At 43.7% G+C, this 18,214-nt stretch overlaps 1 protein-coding gene and 1 long non-coding RNA gene across 2 annotated transcripts in view; both read left to right on the top strand.

Moving 5' to 3' along the window:
- Window positions 1-4,730: 4,730 nt before the first annotated feature.
- Window positions 4,731-5,316, top strand: LOC139025671 (uncharacterized). Its single transcript, XR_011477288.1, has 3 exons — window positions 4,731-4,820; window positions 4,862-4,904; window positions 4,968-5,316. It is a non-coding gene; the product is annotated as an uncharacterized lncRNA (long non-coding RNA).
- Window positions 5,317-8,866: 3,550 nt separating this feature from the next.
- LOC112075247 (zinc finger, ZZ-type containing 3) overlaps window positions 8,867-18,214 on the top strand; it is a 46,707-nt gene continuing 37,359 nt past the window's right edge. The window contains exon 1 of the mRNA XM_024142271.2: window positions 8,867-8,971. The gene's annotated coding sequence lies outside the window, so the exon portion shown is untranslated. The remainder of the gene's footprint in view (window positions 8,972-18,214) is intronic.

Below are 18,214 nucleotides of genomic sequence, written 5' to 3'. Positions count from 1 at the left end.
ACGTGTTATAACTGCCTCTGTCTCGGCAAGTCTCTATGGGGGTGCCACAGGGTTCAATTCTTGGACCGACCTCTCTCCTCTGTTTACATCAATGATGTCGCTCTTGCTGCTGGTAGATTCCTGATCCACCTCTACGCAGACGACACTATTCTGTATACTTTCTGCCCTTCTTTTGACACTGTGTTAAACAACCCTCCAGGCGAGCTTCATGCCATACAACCTCCTTCCGTGGCCTCCAACTGCTCTTAAACACAAGTAAAACCAAATGCATGCTCTTCAACCGATCGCTGCTGCTCCTGCCCGCCTGTCCAACATCACTACTTTGGACGGCTCTGACTTAGAAATTGTGGACACCTACAAATACCTAGGTGTCTGGTAGGACTGTAAACTCTCCTTCCAGCATCATCATCAAACATCTCCAATCCAAGTCAAATCTAGAATTGGCTCCTATTCCGCAACAAAGCATCCTTTACTCATGCTGCCAAACATACCCTTGTAAAACTGACCATCCTACCAATCCTCGACTTCGGTGATGTCATTACAAAATAGCCTCCAAAACCTACTCTATAAATTGGATGCAGTCTATCACAGTGCCATCCGTTTTGTCACAAAGCCCCTATACTACCCACCACTGCGACCTGTACACTCTCTGTTGGCTGGCCCTCGCTTCATACTCGTCGCCAAACCACTGGTTCCAGGTCATCTACAAGACCCTGCTAGGTAAAGTCCCCCCTTAATCTCAGCTCGCTGGGTCACCATAGCAGCACCTACTGTAGCACGCGCTCCAAGCAGGTATATCTCTCTAGTCACCCCCAAAACCAATTCTTCCTTTGGAGCCTCTCCTTCCAGTTCTCTGCTGCCAAGACTGGAACGAACTACAAAATCTCTGAAACTGGAAACACCTATCTCCTCACTAAGCTTTAAGCACCAGCTGTCAGAGCAGCTCATAGATTATTGCACCTGTACATAAACCCATCTACAATTTAGCCAAAGAACTACCTCTTTACCTACTGTATTTATTTATTAATTTATTTTGCTCCTTGCACCCATTTTTCTGTCTCTACTTGCACTTTCTTCCACTGCAACCAACCATTCCATTGTTTTTTAGTTTTTATTTACTTGCTGTGTGTACTCACTTCGCCTCCATGGCCTTTTATATTTTTATTTTTTATACATATTTTGTTTGCCTTCACCTCCTTATCTCACCTCACTTGCTCACATTGTATATGACTTATATATATTTTTTTCACTGTATTATTGACTATATGGTTTGTTTACTCCATGTGTAACTATGTGTTTGTTGTATGTGTCGACTGCTTTGCTTTATCTTGGCCAGGTCGCAATTGTAAATGAGAACGTGTTCTCAATTTGCCTACCTGGTTAAATAAAGGTTAAATAAAATAAATAAATAAAAGTAGACACACTGGCTGGCTACAGCTAAACCACCCGTACTATAGGCACACTGGGCTGGCTACAGCTAAACCACCCGTACTTATAGGCACACTGGCTGGCTACAGCTAAACCACCCGTACTATAGGCACACTGGCTGGCTATCAGCTAAACCACCCGTTACTATAGACACACGGACTGGCTTACAGCTAAACCACCCGTACTATAGAACACACTGGCTGGCTACAGCTAAACCACCCGTACTATAGACACACTGGCTGGCTACAGCTAACCACCCGTACTATAGACACACTGGCTGGCTACAGCTAAACCACCCGTACACAGACACACTGGCTGGCTACAGCTAAACCACCCGTACTATGACCACTGGTGCTACAGCTAAACCACCCGTTACTATAACACACTGGCTGGCTACAGCTAAACCACCCGTACTATAAGACACACTGCTGGCTACAGCTAAAACCACCCGTACTACAGACACACTGGCTGGCTACAGCTAAACCACCCGTACTATAGACACTGGCTGGCTACAGCTAAACCCCGTACTACAGACACACTGGCTGGCTACAGCATTTGACTGTGCATTTGACAGTTCTTAATTTCGCCACTAGAGGGTGATCCGCCGATTTCTATGGGTCTTGTGCTCCTGAAAGTTGTTGACTGTTTTTGTGCTTGCCAGTTAGCTAGCATTCTCGGCTGTTAGCAGCCATACTGTGGTGATAAAAACTGATGTTTGTCGACATTTTTTTGTTGTCATTACTGAGTTTAATTAATGTACACATGAAACCTCGTAAACAATTCATGGTAACTCTTAAGCAATTAATTTAGACCTAATGTTTATTTGAAACAGGTGTGTATTTGTCAGGTGTGTATCTTGTCTTTGACTTTGGCATTGTTGGAAAGGACCCGTAAGTTAACATTTCACTGTTAGTCTACACCGTTGTCCACAAAGTAGTGAAAAAATGAATATAACATCCTGGCATTAATAGCATCTAGATTTCTCTCAAATTCCAATACTATAATACGTAATAATTTTCACAACTGAGAATGCGTCATGCTCAATTACGTTTTGTACCGCTATTGGTTAATTCAGTAGCGAAATATATATAATTGACAGCTGATTAGCTGTTGTCAAGCCTAAATGAATATGACATATGGGCATTTTAAGTGTACTCGATTTTCAAAATGTCACATACTAGGAAACTGTCCTTTTTTTCCCTGACGTTTTACTATTTAAGATGCATGTATAGGTATTGAGACACGGCCACTGACTGCACAAAGACAGGATGGTGGGAGAGAGGGAGAGATGTCTCAGGGAGGAATAGAAGGAAGAGAGCAGTAGATAATTTCACTTAGTTTACAACATTAATTTTATGAAAACCCATTTCTTACTTTCAATCTAATTCTTCCTCTACATCTCTCCTCCATCCCCTTTTCCCCCTGCCCATCCTTCTTTTCCCCCGCCCATTCCCTCTTCTCCCCGCCCATTCCCTCTTCTCCCCCGCCCATTCCTCTTCTCTCCCGCACTTCTTCCTTCCCACGCCCATTCCCCCCATTCCTCTTCTCCCCTCGCCCATTCCCCGTCCTCTTTCTCCCCGCCCATTCCTCTTCTCCCCGCCCATTCCTCTTCTCTCCTCCGCCCATTCCCTCTTGCCCCCGCCCATTCCCTCTTCTCTCTCCCTATCGCCCCCCCTCCCTCTCCACCAGCTGAACAAGGCGTTTCCAGGAGGAAGAATCTCCAGTGGTCATCTACTGCATCACATTGCAGTGGTTCAGAGAGTGGGAGGGCTTCGTCAAGGGAAAAGACAAGGTGAGTGGCTGGTTCAGAGAGTGGAGTGGCTTCGTCAAGGAAAAGACATGGGTGAGTGGCTGGTTCAGAGGTGGAGGCTTCGTCAAAGGGAAAAGACATGGTGAGTGGCTGTTCAGAGAGTGGGAGGGCTCGTCAGGAAATATGACAATGGTGAGTGGCTGTTCAGAGAGTGGGAGGGCTTCGTCAAGGGAAAAGACAATGGTGAGTGGCTGGTTTCTAGAGAGTGGGAGGGCTTCGTCAAGGGAAAAGACAATGGTGAGTGGCTGGTTCAGAGAGTGGGAAGGGCTTCGTCAAGGGAAAAGACAATGGTGAGTGGCTGGTTCAGAGAGGGGAGGGCTTCGTCAAGGGAAAGACAATGGTGAGTGGCTGGTTCAGAGAGTGGGAGGGCTTCGTCAAGGGAAAGACATGGTGAGTGGCTGGTTCAGAGAGTGGGAGGGCTTCGTCAGGGAAAGACAATGGTGAGTGGCTGGTTCAGAGAGTGGGAGGGCTTCGTCAAGGGAAAAGACAATGGTGAGTGGCTGGTTCAGAGAGTGGGAGGGCTTCGTCAAGGAAAGACAATGGTGAAGTGGCTGGTTCAGAGATGTGGAGGCGTCTGCGTAGGGAGGACGATGGTGCTTCAGAGAGGGAGTTAAGGGAAGGAATGGTGAGTGTGCATGTCTGGTCTTCAGAGAGTGGGAGGGCTTCGTCAAGGGAAAGGACGAATGTGAGTGGCTATGCTCGAAATGGGAGAGGCCTCAAGGCTGAATTCAGGACAATGTAGTGGGCTGTTCATGGCGTATGCTTGTTAGCGAAGGACGATGTAAGTGACGACTGGTTCAAATGGAGGCTTCTCGAAAGCACGTGTTCTTAAAGACTGCGAGCGTCGCTCCCTCTGGTTGTTTCACGTTCACTACACTGACGGTCTGTCTCCTACTGCGTAGTATTAGGTTCATACAGCTTATGTCGGTCCGTACTCTCGGTGTTAGTTCACTACACTGTAGTGGTCTGTCTTCTCTGGTGGGCTTCTGCGCTTCTACTACACTGTAGTGGCTGTCTTCCTCTCTGTGATCTGTGTGGTTCACCTCTGTACCGTAGTTCTGTCTTCTACTGGGTTGTTGTGGTCACCACACGTAGTGGTCTGTCCTTCCTCTGTGTTGTTGGTTCATGGACACTGTAGTGCGTCTGTCTTCCTCTGTGAGTCTTTGGTCACTACACTGTAGTCGTCCTGTCTTCCTCATGGCTGCTCTCTGTTGGTTCACTACACTGTACGTGTCTGTCTTTCCTGCGGTTGGTTGTTGGTTCCTACAGCTGTAGTGGTCTGTCTTCCTCTGGTTGTTGTTGGTTCCCTACACTGTAGTGGTCTGTCTTCCCTGGTTGTGTTGTTTCACTACACTGTGTCTAGTGGTCGTTCTTTCCTCTGGTTGTTGTTGCGTTCACTACCTACTGTAGTGCGCTGTCTTCCTCTGGTTGTTGTTGGTTCACTACACTGTAGTGGTCTGTCTTCCTCTGGTGGTTGTTGGTTCAGCTACACTGTAGTGGTCTGTTCCTCCTGGTTGTTGTGTTTTCACTACACTGTAGTGGTCTGTCTTCCTCTGGTTGTTGTTGGTTCACTACACTGTAAGTGGTCGTCTCCTCTGGTGGTTGTTGGTTCATACACTGTAGTGGTCTGTCTTCCTCTGGTTGTTGTTGGTTCACTACACGGTGGGTCGGGGTTGTTGGGAGGTAGTGGTCTGTCCTCTCTGGTTGTTGTTGGTTCACTACACTGTAGTGGTCGGTCTTCCTCTGGTGGTTGTTGGTTCACTACACTGTAGTGGTCTGTCTTCTCTGGTTGTTGTTGTTCACTACACTGTAGTGGTCGGTCTTCCTCTGGTGGTTGTTGGTTCACTACACTGTAGTGGTCTGTCTTCCTCTGGTTGTTGTTGGTTCACTACACTGTAGTGGCCAGTGAATGGTAGTAAAATCATGTAGATTGTAGAATGACAAATGCCTTTTTCAAATTTTTCGACTAATGTTTAGCTCAAATTGCAAATAGTAATCTCATCTTTATATTAAATGAAATACACAAATGTAGTATTTAAGGAATGTACTATGTGTAATGCTTGCTTTGCCCTCCTCTCTGGAAGATCCACCAGGACCAATCGATAACTCCAAGATAGCGATCAACAAGAATGGTCATCTCACAGTCAAACAAGGTAAAGAGCCGGACAATTAACTCTCTGAATTAGAAATGAGATTGAGCCCAACCTACCCTGCTGTGATGCCCTGCCAGGACTAGATTATTATTATGCTCTCAGGGTGAGTCTTAACCGCTTTTGGACTCTGGGGAGATTATTAGGACTGTTATGATTATTATAATGGCTTCAGGTTAACCGTGTCTGTCTCTACAGGAACTGACTCTGGGCAGGTTTTTATTATGAGGCAGGGTTGAGTTGTATAAACCATGTTTCTGTGCTGCCTCTCTAGGAGCTGACTCTGGGCAGGTTTTATTATGAGGCAGGTTGAGGTTGTATAAACCATGTTTCTGTGCGGCCTCTCTAGGGGCTGACTCTGGCAGGTTTTTATTATGAGGCAGGTTGAGTTTGTAATATGTATAAACTTGTTTCCTTGTTTCCTTGTTTCCTCTCTAGGGGCTGACTCTGGGCAGATCTCGGAGGAGACCTGGAACTTTCTCCACTCCATGCACGGAGGGAGTCCCGTCGTCACGGTCCGGCCCAACGTCTCTCACCCCGAACCAGAGGCGTCCTCGCAATCCGAGGAGAAGATGGAGGTGGAGACGCGCTCCGTTTAACATTACCTAGTTAACTACATCAACAGAACACCCCCAAACGCCAGCCCTGAGGACAACAACTAAAGCCTTTTATTTTGCACTTGGCTTTTTTTTTTTTTTTTAAAGCATTCGATCAAAGGACTTCCTTAACCTCCGCAACATGACGGCTCTTCTTGACTATTGGGCAGAAGGAATAAACATGTCTGAAAATMATATGATGACAGTCATGTTTGTACATAGATGTATAAATATCTAATTTCTATTAGCGCTGTAACATAATGCGTGGAAACGGTGTCTGGTCGTTTCCAGAACTAAAGCATTTATCCATTTTGTGTGCAGCTAAAAGGATTTTTTTTCTGAATGCTTATTTTCATTTTTTTCTTCTTCTCTCTCTTGACCAAAATTGAGCCGATGTCTTGTGGGAAAAGCTAGAAAAATCACAACGCATCTTTACTGTAGATATTAAAACGTTATCTTACCTGTCCTTAGGAAAGAAAATACTGTCCTAGAAGTGAATGCTTAGAAAAGTGCTAGCTCTTACATGTTCCTTAAAGTGAAGAAGGATCTTAAAAGATAAAGATGATCAAGAAGGGATATACTAAATAACTATACGATATAGTCTCAAGAAAGACTGGTATCTTTTGCTCTGTAGATGGGTTAAGATGATGGTATGACGTGTATTTAAATGTACCAGTGCGTTATGGATAGAAGAACTAACCTGAGTCCGAAGTCTCAGCACTTCCTTGTTATTTACCCCCCCCCCCCATTGGCCAGACCAGGGGGCTGATTTACTATGGCACTCTATTCCCTATATAGTGCACTACTTTGGGCCAGCGCCCCATGGAACCCTATTCCCTATATAGTGCACTACTTTAGACCAGAGCCCTATGGAACCCTATTCCCTATATAGTGCACTACTTTGGGCCAGCGCCCCATGGAACCCTATTCCCTATATAGTGCACTACTTTGGGCCAGCGCCCCATGGAACCCTATATATAGTGCACTACTTTGGGCCAGTGCCCCATGGAACCCTATTCCCTATATAGTGCACTACTTTGGGCCAGCGCCCCATGGGAAATAGTGTGGAGGCATTTGATGTTAATAGCCTTTTTGCATAACATATGTGGCAGGCAGGCTCTCAGTTCACAATGCATGCTTTAGAGGGGACCCCAGTCACTCAAACAAGCCAGGGTTGGGGTCAATCCCATTTCCATAGGAAGTCAACTGAAATTCCAATTCTAATTTTCCTCAATGCTTCTCTGTGAGAAAAAAATGTGGAACGGAATTGAAATGGAATTGACCCCAAACCTGACGTGCTAATGATTGAAAAACTTGCTGGCCACATATCACATTAAATTGCATGTAAAATTGCTCACTCATTGCATAATATGTACTCAATGAATCACAAACTTCTGTGGCTATCTGAAATGTATATGTACAGAATTACATAATCAATTCGTCAGTGGAAGGCATTAGTTTGTGTTTAAGGGTATGGTGTTGCTTATGGTATGTGGTCCCTGAAGGCCGAAGAAGTGATCTAGATAATGCTGTAGGTATGTGAACTATAGAGCATAATGCATATCATGAACACGTCTGTTCTGATTGGCTGATATGATTCTAATAAACCCTGATGTTGAATAGTGTAAGCGTTCTGTCCCAAACATGATTTCTCTACACTTGTTTGTTTACCTATCAAATTTGATTTGTCACACGTGCCGAATACAACGGTTACTTACAAGCCCTTAACCAACATAAGTGTTAAGTAAAAAAAAATGTAAGAGCAGCAGTAAAATAACAATGTGGAGGCTATATACAGGGTGTTACGGTACAGAGTCAATGTGGGGCTAATTTACAGGGGTGGTTACGGTACAGAGTCAATGTGGAGGCTATATACAGGGTGTTACGGTACAGAGTCAATGTGGAGCTATATACAGGGTGTTACGGTACAGAGTCAATGTGGAGGCTATATACAGGGTGTTACGGTACAGAGTCAATGTGGAGGCTATATACAGGGTGTTACGTTACAGAGTAATGGTGGACGGCTTTCAGGTTGGTTACGGTACAGAGTCAATGTGGAGGCTATATACAGGGTGTTACTGTACAGAGTGTGTGGTAATTGAGGTAATATGTACATGTAGTTAGAGTTAGTGACTGCATAGATAAATCGTGAGTAGCAGCAGTGTAAAAGAGGGGGGGACAAGGCAAATAGTCTGYGTAGCCATTTGATTAGATGTTCAGGAGTCTTATGGCTTGGGGGTAGGAGCTGTTGGGAAGCCTCTTGGACCTAGACTTGGCGCTCCGGTACKYRTTGCCGTGRGGRWGCAGAYAGAACYGTCTATYACTAGGGTGGCTGGAGTCTTTCACAATTTTTAGGGCCTTCCTCTGACACCGCCTGGTATASAGGTCCTGGATGGCAGTAAGCTTGGTCCCAGTGATGTACTGGGCCGTACTCACTACCCTCTGTAGTACCTTGCAGTCGGAGGCCAAGCAGTTGCCATACCAGGCGGTGAAGCACCAGTCAGGATGCTCTTTTCAGTCTCCGGGGGGGGGGGTGGTTTATGATCAAAGTACAACATTTTGAATGGAAATTTACATTTCATTCAATTGTGGACCAAAACTTCTACGTCTATCACGTTTAGCAACTAATAGGAGCATCTCATCAAATAAGATTCTGTACTACTCATTTCATTATAAGGGACCCTTTATTTCTAGGTTATGAATAATTAAGAAATTATAAACGTTTTTTTTTAATGATTATCAAATGTGCATGTGGCAACAACATTATACTACGATAGATCCAATGTTTGGTTCAGATGTGAGACATGGCATTGGGGCACCGGGCCACATATTTTTTGGCACTAGCCGTTGTTTGGCCCATAGACCTACCTACTGTTCTCCCTGCAACAGCAAAAATTTAGTGTTGAATTTTGATGAGCGCCACCAGTCGTGGAACTCTCTGCAGCACACACACACACGGTGTGCAGCAAACGATTTGCGGAAGTGAGGTGAGTAATTCTCTAACTAGCTTCATAAACCATTTTTCAATGAACGATTAATCGGTCGCAATCAGAAGTGAAACATAAACTTATGTACTCRACATTTTTATTAAGTCAACTAATAGAGGCCGTTATGCATGCGATTGCTTTAGGAAAGTTGTTCCACCGAACAATCGGCTACTAGCCGCTGTTAGCAAGCAGCCTCAATGCGTGTATCCCTGCTAGCCAACCACCAATGTTTTAGCTAGCTGTGTATCAACTAACTTGGTTTAGTGTTAGCTAGCTTGTCAAATACCTTTTAATTTCCATATAAACTATTACTCACTAGCTTACCATTATTTTACGACTAGTACGACCAATATATAGCTAGTAAATTGGCTAGCTATCCGGTGCGCCAATGCAATGTAGCTAACCGCTAGTTAGTTTTATTTCATGTAATAAAACAAAGCTAGTTAGCAAACTGATTAGGTAGGATTTTCGTTATTCGGCCACTTGCAAACTGTTCAAGTTTATCATAAGACATTTGTTGAGAAAAGCTAACAGTTTATGGTGCATAATGAATTAGGGTGCGACCAACCTTGCACATTATGTCTGCTTTACATAGCCTTTTTATGGGTTGGTTAGCATGTGGGCTAACGATAGCGGCTACACGTTCCAGRTCATGTTAGCCAGCTAACGCTAACTTGCTAGTTTGAATTGGTAGAATATAGCACACTAGCTACCGTGGAGTAGTTAGTTAGCCACTGTTTTTGTAAACTAACTCTGCTAACGTATTGGKGCTAGTTAACTAGGTCATTGGACATTCACGCATCAGTGTTGTGAAACTTTGGGTTCTGCAGGCTGGGGCTCAACCGTGCTCTCTGTCTGTCGGCTTCAGTGCCATTCCAATCCGCGGATTTGGTTTAGTCAGTAAGGCCCATTGAATGGAGTTATTTGGTAAAGTAAACTACATGAGATTAGGGTGAGAACAAAACTAAGTAAATACTCCACTGTTTACATTGTGAAGTTTGATCAAAACACCTACCTGCTAACAACTCCACCGTGTACTATCAATCAAGAAGACGGTAGTTAATCTGCTTTAGTTTCACATGCGGTTTTGTTGTTGTGACTATTTGTTTACACGATTTTAAAACATATAAAAGTCTATATTGAAGATGAKTGTGAATTGTTGCGGGTGCCAGATTTCAAAAAGCAAGTGTCTGCTCAGCTAGTGTAAACACGTGTCAATTTAAAGTTCATATCATGCAACACGCGCCCTAGGCAGGAAGTAACTTACGCTTGACATTTTAAACTGAAGTTTACACCTCTTTGGTCCCTGTTCAAAAGTTGTGCACTATATTGTGACTAGGGTGCCATAGGAGAGGTAGGCAAGGTGCAACCTCCCGAGTCCAACATCTAAACTTCAGTAGTAGGAGACGCGTGTTTATTTCACACACTTTGTAACCAGAAAATAAACGGTTTACTCACTATGGCATGTTCAAAGTTYGTTCCTCCAGTCATATTTATAGTTGAACTAGTTTATTACATTCACAATTCCTCATAGATACTCTGCCTGCATGAGTCCACTCCGTGTCTGAAATCATGAATTTTGACCYGGGCTCATAGGCAGTGGAATACCTGTTGTTAAATCAAGGTGAACCCGTTGGAATGTACAGAAGAGCGTCACAATAATAGAGAACGCCCCCGTCTGCCTGTGCGTTCTCCATCTGTCTGTKTTTCCCTTCCTTAGTTTCTACATGGTTAGGTCACATTACTTCTCTGTTGGAGGGCTCTGGGGTGTGTGTGGAAGGCACTATGGCAGTGTTACTATTTTTTGCGAGGGTGACTTTTGGTTTACAATTTTATTTTTTATTTAACTAGGCAAGTCATTTAAGAAAAATTCTTATTTACAATTACGGCCTACCAAAAGTCTCCTTCGGGGACTGGGATTAAAATAAATAAATAAAAATATAGAACAGAACATGCATCACAACAAGAGAGACAACACAACACTACATATAGAGAGACCTAAGAAGACATAACACAGCATGTACAACACATGACAACACGCATGGTAGCAACATGACAACACAGCATGGTAGCAACACATGACAACACAGCATGGTAGCAACACATGACAACACAGCATGGTAGCAACACATGACAACACAGCTAACACAGCATGGTAGCAACACATGACACACAGCATGGTAGCAACACATGACAAACACACTAGCTGGTAGCAACACAATGACAACACAGCATGGTAGCAACACATGACAACACAGCATGGTAGCAACACATGACAACACAGCATGGTAGCAACACATGACACACAGCATGGTAGCAACACATGCAACACAGCATGGCACACATGACAACACAGCATGGTAGCAACACATGACAACACAGCATGGTAGCAACACATGACAACACAGCATGTAGCAACACATGACAACACAGCATGGTAGCAACACATGACAACACAGCATGGTAGCAACACAACATGACAACATGGTAGAAACACAACATGGCAGCATAAAAACAAGGTACAAACATTATTGGGCACAGACAACAGCACAAAGGCCGAGAAGGTAGAGACAACAATGCAACACACAAAGCAACTACAAATGTCCATGATTGAGAGCTGAATGAAGAGATGGAGATAAAACTGTCCAGTTTGAGTGTTTGTTGCAGCTCGTTCCAGTCGCCCGCTGCAGCGACTGAAAAGATGAGCCACCCAGGGATGTGTGCGCTTTGGGACCTTTAACAGAATATGACTGGCAGAACGGGTGAGGGATGAGGCTGCAGTAGATATCTCAGATAGGGGGAGTGAGGCCTAAGAGGGTTTTATAAATAAGCATCAACCAGTGGGTCTGCGAGCGGTATACAGAGATGACCAGTTTACAGAGGAGTATAGAGTGCAGTGATGGTTCTATAATGAACATTGGTGGCAAATCTGATTGCCGAAAATTTGGAGCAATAGAGCAGCACATGCAATTGATTTGATGTACAGCACATCACAAATATACAGTGGGGCAAAAAAGTATTTAGTCAGCCACCAATTGTGCAAGTTCTCCCACTTAAAAAGATGAGAGAGGCCTGTAATTTTCATCATAGGTACACTTCAACCATGACAGACAAAATTAGGAAGAAAATCCAGAAAATCACATTGTAGGATTTTTAATGAATTTATTTGCAAATTATGGTGGGAATAAAGTATTTGGTCACCTACAAACAACACGATTTCCTTCACAGACCTGTAACTCTTTCTTTAAGGGGCTCCTCTGTCCTCCACTCGTTACCTGTATTAATGGCACCTGTTTGAACTTGTTATCAGTATAAAAGACACCTGTCCACAACCTCAAACAGTCACACTCCAAACTCCACTATGGCCAAGACCAAAGAGCTGTCAAAGGACACCAGAAACAAAATTGTAGACCTGCACCAGGCTGGGAAGACTGAATCTGCAATAGGTAAGCAGCTTGGTTTGAAGAAATCAACTGTGGAGCAATTATTAGGAAATGGAAGACACACAAGACCACTGATAATCTCCTCGATCTGGGGCTCCACGCAAGATCTCACCCCGTGGGGTCAAAATGATCACAAGAACGGTGAGCAAAAATCCCAGAACCACACGGGGACCTAGTGAATGACCTGCAGAGAGCTGGGACCAAGCAACAAAGCCTACCATCAGTAACACACTACGCCGCCAGGGACTCAAATCCTGCAGTGCCAGACGTGTCCCCCTGCTTAAGCCAGTACATGCCCAGGCCCGTTTGAAGTTTGCTAGAGAACATTTGGATGATCCAGAAGAAGATTGGGAGAATGTCATATGGTCAGATGAAACCAAAAATATAACTTTTTGGTAAAAACTCAACTCGTCGTGTTTGGAGGACAAAGAATGCTGAGTTGCATCCAAAGAACACCATACCTACTGTGAAGCATGGGGGTGGAAACATCATGCTTTGGGCTGTTTTTCTGCAAAGGGACCAGGACGACTGATCCGTGTAAAGGACAGAATGAATGGGGCCATGTATTGTGAGATTTTGAGTGAAAACCTCCTTCCATCAGCAAGGGCATTGAAGATGAAACGTGGCTGGGTCTTTCAGCATGACCATGATCCCAAAACACCGCCCGGGCAACGAAGGAGTGGCTTCGTAAGAAGCATTTCAAGGTCCTGGAGTGGCCTAGCCAGTCTCCAGATCTCAACCCCATAGAAAATCTTTGGAGGAGTTGAAAGTCCGTGTTGCCCAGCAACAGCCCCAAAACATCACTGCTCGAGAGGAGATCTGCATGGAGGAATGGGCCAAAATACCAGCAACAGTGTGTAAAACCTTGTGAAGACTTACAGAAAACATTTGACCTCTGTCATTGCCAACAAAGTATTGAGATAAACTTTGTTTATTGACCAAATACTTATTTTCCCACCTAATTTGCAAATAAATTAATTAAAAATCCTACAATGATTTTTCTGGATTTTTTTCTCCTCATTTTGTCATAGTTGAAGTGTACCTATGATGAAAATTCAGGAACCTCTCTCATCTTTTTAAGTGGGAGAACTTGCACAATTGGTGGCTGACTAAATACTTTTTTGCCCCACTGTATACATACACACATCAAATAGGCTACATCACATGTGTACGACCCATATTAAGGGTTACCTCAGTAGTTGGAAATGTCGAAAATGTCGAAAATGCTTCTTGACTGAATTCATTCTAAATGTATAGTCTGTTGTTGCTATCCTTGTGAGGCCATCCAGGTGTGCATTGGTCAGTCTGTGAAACAAAAATAGAGAAACAATGTTCATTGTTGAAAATGTWGTMTTGTGTCGTTGACTGTCATTAAATGTGTAGACTCTATATTATCAAATAATTCTCTGTGTAATTTAATTACGCWATTCAACTAATCATGTAACTTTAATTAATTAMTAAGTCGGGGCACCACGGAAAATTTGGTTTATAGTGTGTCAATTTCCCGAATATAACTCTTCAGATATTTTCATATCTTATCGAAACAGTCGCTTAATAATAAATTTTATTACCTCATCAGTCTCATTACTGAACGTCGCAAACTGAACGTCGCAACCCTTGGATATCTGCACTAACCCTAGCCTGTTTCATGAATCAGCGATATAGAAATTGGTTTAATTATTTACTAACTAACTAATCAAATCACAGAATTACATATACACACACACGATTAGTTATACATTGGGTACTAACATGACACAAGGAAAAGTCCCTAGTGGATGAAACTGATATGACGGCTTGGTAGACAAAGGAAAGGGGGTGGGGACCACTCAAGAGCGGGAAACTCAGAGAGGATTACTACACTCAGAAATTGGTAATCCTTTGAACATGAACAACCTCTCATTAAAAAATAATTTGAGATTTACATATTTTCGAGTGTCTGCCTTTGTTGTTCCTCTCTGCGATTGCTGGTCCGTCTGCTGTATAGTCAGTGGACAGAGAGCCTCTGGTTTATCCACCAGATATCAAAGTTGTYGGTTGTTAGAATGGATACTTCAGAGTACCATTRAGAAATGTTATTAGATCGGATGCGTTTACCAGACTAAAGTATTTAAACAGCTGCAGTCTGAATAATTGTTCTTTAGTTTATAGAGTTGTAGCCATTTCAACGTGGGGACTCRGTCCCGGCATTCTCTGACTTAATGTACATTTTGTAGGAAGTGGGTTTTATACATTTCTGAGGAAAGGGCGTTCCATGACGTGGGTGTGGCCATTAATTAGTTAGCTTTATACCGAAACAAGTATCTCGTTTAGAAGGTCAACATCACATTACATCTTCTCACAAATAGTTTCATATTCAATCATATATTTTATACAACATTCAGGTAGAAAACTAATAACTGGGGAATGTACCCTTCCAGAGATCTTGTTCRACTGCCTTTCCTGATGTCACAAAATAAAACAACTGCGACAGGATTGTTCTTTYAATACCCACAGGCCATTCCCACATTCTCAAAAATAGAAATATTGTTTAATTCTCCAATTTTGGCGATTAGGAGTTTTGGCGAGAGAAGCTCTTTGTTCTCCCAGAGGTTTCTTTCCCCTCAAACCTGCCAGACCCAAAGTTTCTACATGGTATTTATGACCTGAGGTAATAAAACCTGTGTGGGGAGAGGGAGGGAGGGGGGGGGCACGATATACACCCAAAAGGGCCACGTTGTGACAGTTGCTTCACATGAATAWGTCCTGACAAAAAAATGTCACCCTTTGCACACACTGCTTCAGAAGTGGTTACTCTGTCTGACACAAGCAGAAGTGGATACTCTGTGTCTGACACAAGACTCCAGAAATGGGTAACACATAACCTTAGTTCACCTTGCAATGTGTAATTTGCCTGCAGCTCCACTATCTCACTCTCTATTCCAGCACGGTCAGGACAAAGGGCTGTGATGACTAGGGGTCAGGGGGGACACTGGCATATGAAAGGGGTTCTCAATGAAGTTGAAAAACTCCATGATATCCTTGAATCTTGACTGAAACTCCCAACTGAAACTCCCAACACACAAATGCATCATAGCTAAAATGTTGCAGTATGTCTGGGTTGGATGTGGCGACTGATCTGATTTTTGGGAAATTAACAAACTGTCAGGTATGAACAGTGTGGTGATTTTAGTTTGAAGTGCTGTGACCACACGCAGCATTTTGCCGGGAGTTTTAGCTTTCCCTTGGAGCTGGAGATTCACCGTGTTCAGGTGGCAGGTGATGTCCGTTTAAAAAGCCAGCTTTAATATCTTTCTGTGGATCAGCCAGCTCTGGCTCCTCTCTCTCRCCTGGCTTGCAACAAAATCACAGATTTGAGGGAGGGGAGAGAGAGAGGAATCTCACCTCAATGTGAAATATCAAGTCGCCGTTTTCTGTCTGGTATTCTTCCTGCAACTGGCGGAATGGCCGGTGATTCACTGSCCTCACAATAATAATGTTCACCAGGCGCACMACTTGCTGCATCACGTTCTGTAAGTCACAGTCTTTGAGGTTAGCCACAAGTGCTTCCTGATGAATGATACAATGACATTTAACAAATTCGGGGAATAGGCTCTCTCTTTCTCATCAGGCCTATGAGTCCCTTCTCCTCCCCCTCGCATGTTTGGGACGTCGTCAGTGCAGACAGACGCCAGATTTGACCAGTCAATAATATCATCAAACAATGTAACTAGCTTTCAGAAGATCCTTTCCTCGTGTTTGTCCCTGAAGGGGCAGTAAACATAAAAGTTCCTCTCTGAACGACTCGTTTTGAGGGAACCGGACCCAAACACATAATTGGGCAATGTCACTTACATCAGCGCAATACTAAAACACGGCGCCACGGATATGTCAGTAATCGGTTGTTTAGCGATGTTATGGCGCGAGTCTGGGAATTGCAGTTTCTTAATTTGCTTTAAAATAGCTTTCTTGTTTGTGYAATCAGCATACAATATTTCGGGCTGAGGCCCAAAAAATGTCATCGTCTGTGAAGGACTTGTTGTTTCTCGCGAGTATCCAAGCAATCTCGTATGTTGCCTCTGTGGTTTTCTCGGCGACAATGCTAGATCTGTCCATCAATTGTTGTTGTCCTTTGAGTTGCGCTATTTTGTTGTTTCTGAGGTGTCTTTGTGGCGGATTTGTTTTGTCAAAGTGGACGCGATGTGACTGGACATGTAGCTCTACATTTGCTGGTTTTAAACAGCTGACTGCCTTCTGGCAAATAAGACACTGTGAGCTAGTCCCCCATCATGCAGTACAAGAAATATGTCTGTCCATTTCTCTTMGAACTTTGTGTTGTTTCTGGAATCAACCGTATCCTTCTCTTAGCTACGTTAGCTAGCTGCATTTCCCCACCACCGTCTTCCTGGTTCTCCGGTGGTTGTTCGTAAATAGCTGTCACGTTGTTCTCCAGCTCTTCACCCTCATTTTCATTCTCAATAGATTTACGTTCCTTCTTAAAAAAAACATTTTATTGTAATAATAAATCGATCCATGTCGACCAGACTGCAAAATTAGCTGGTAGCAAACTGATATGTGTCGGTCGCTGTAGCTGAGCAGTTGCGTTCTATTTCGGGAAAACGTTTTATTTCGGTCTTTCTGTTCAATAGCTGCGCTATACTGCCATCTATCTGCCATCCAGGGAACAATCGATATATTCAATGATGTGATTCAGGCCTGCATTAAACACATTGAAATGAAAGTGTATCATTGTTATGAATGGAAAATGGGAAAATCACAGRGAGTGGGAAAATGAAGGGCTCTGGCCCCGGGCCGCTCAATGAGTACCACTGGGTGTGATTTGGGGAAGAATACAGCACTAGCTCCAACAAGTGACTGTTCACATCAGTGTTGGTCACAAATATTTATATTTCAGTATTGTGGTTATTGACAGACTCCAACGTATTGGATATAAAAGCCAATTCATTTTATAATATGATTTAAAACACAACTTATGTTTTAATAAATTCTCCATTTAGACTATTTGTAAATCTATTATAATAGCCTTGTAGGAAAAGAACGGACAAATTCTGAGACGCTATAGTTTCTTTGTTGTGACAGAGATAATTCAACTGAAATAATAAACCGGGAAACAGCCCTTTGAACTGCAAACCGCCGTGTCAGTGTTTTAATGGACACCACCACCGTGTCAGTGTTTTAATGGACGCCCCACCGTGTCAGTGTTTTAATGGACACCCCACCGTGTCAGTGTTTTAATGGACACCCCACCGTGTCAGTGTTTTAATGGACACCCCACCGTGTTGTCCCATTAAAACACTGACACGGTGGGGTGTCCATTAAAAACTGACACGGTGGGGTGTCCATTAAAACACTGACATGGGGTGGGTGTCCATTAAACACTGACACGGTGGGGTGTCCATTAAAACACTGACACGGGTGGGTGTCCATTAAAACACTGACACGTGTGGGGGTGTCCATTAAAACACTGACACGGTGGGTGTCCATTAAAACACTGACACGGTGGGGTGTCCATAACACTGAACGGGTGGGGTGTCCATTAAAACTGACACGGTGGGGTGCCATTAAAACACTGACACGGTGGAGTGTCCATTAAAACACTGACACGGTGGGGTGTCCATTAAAAATACTGCAGGGTGGAGTGTCCCTTAAACAACCTTGGCTACAGCGGTGTGGTGTGTTCCATTTCTTAAACCCTTATACTTCGACAGCGGTTGCGTTTGGTTGTCTATGTCAAATCACCTGACACGCCGTGGAGTGTGTCCCATTTAATACTGACACGGATGGGTCTCTTCGTGTCCAT

The sequence above is a fragment of the Salvelinus sp. IW2-2015 genome, unplaced genomic scaffold, assembly GCF_002910315.2.
Source record: "Salvelinus sp. IW2-2015 unplaced genomic scaffold, ASM291031v2 Un_scaffold3044, whole genome shotgun sequence".
Taxonomy (NCBI): Eukaryota; Metazoa; Chordata; class Actinopteri; order Salmoniformes; family Salmonidae; genus Salvelinus; species Salvelinus sp. IW2-2015.
This window is presented reverse-complemented; position numbering and strand designations above follow the sequence as displayed.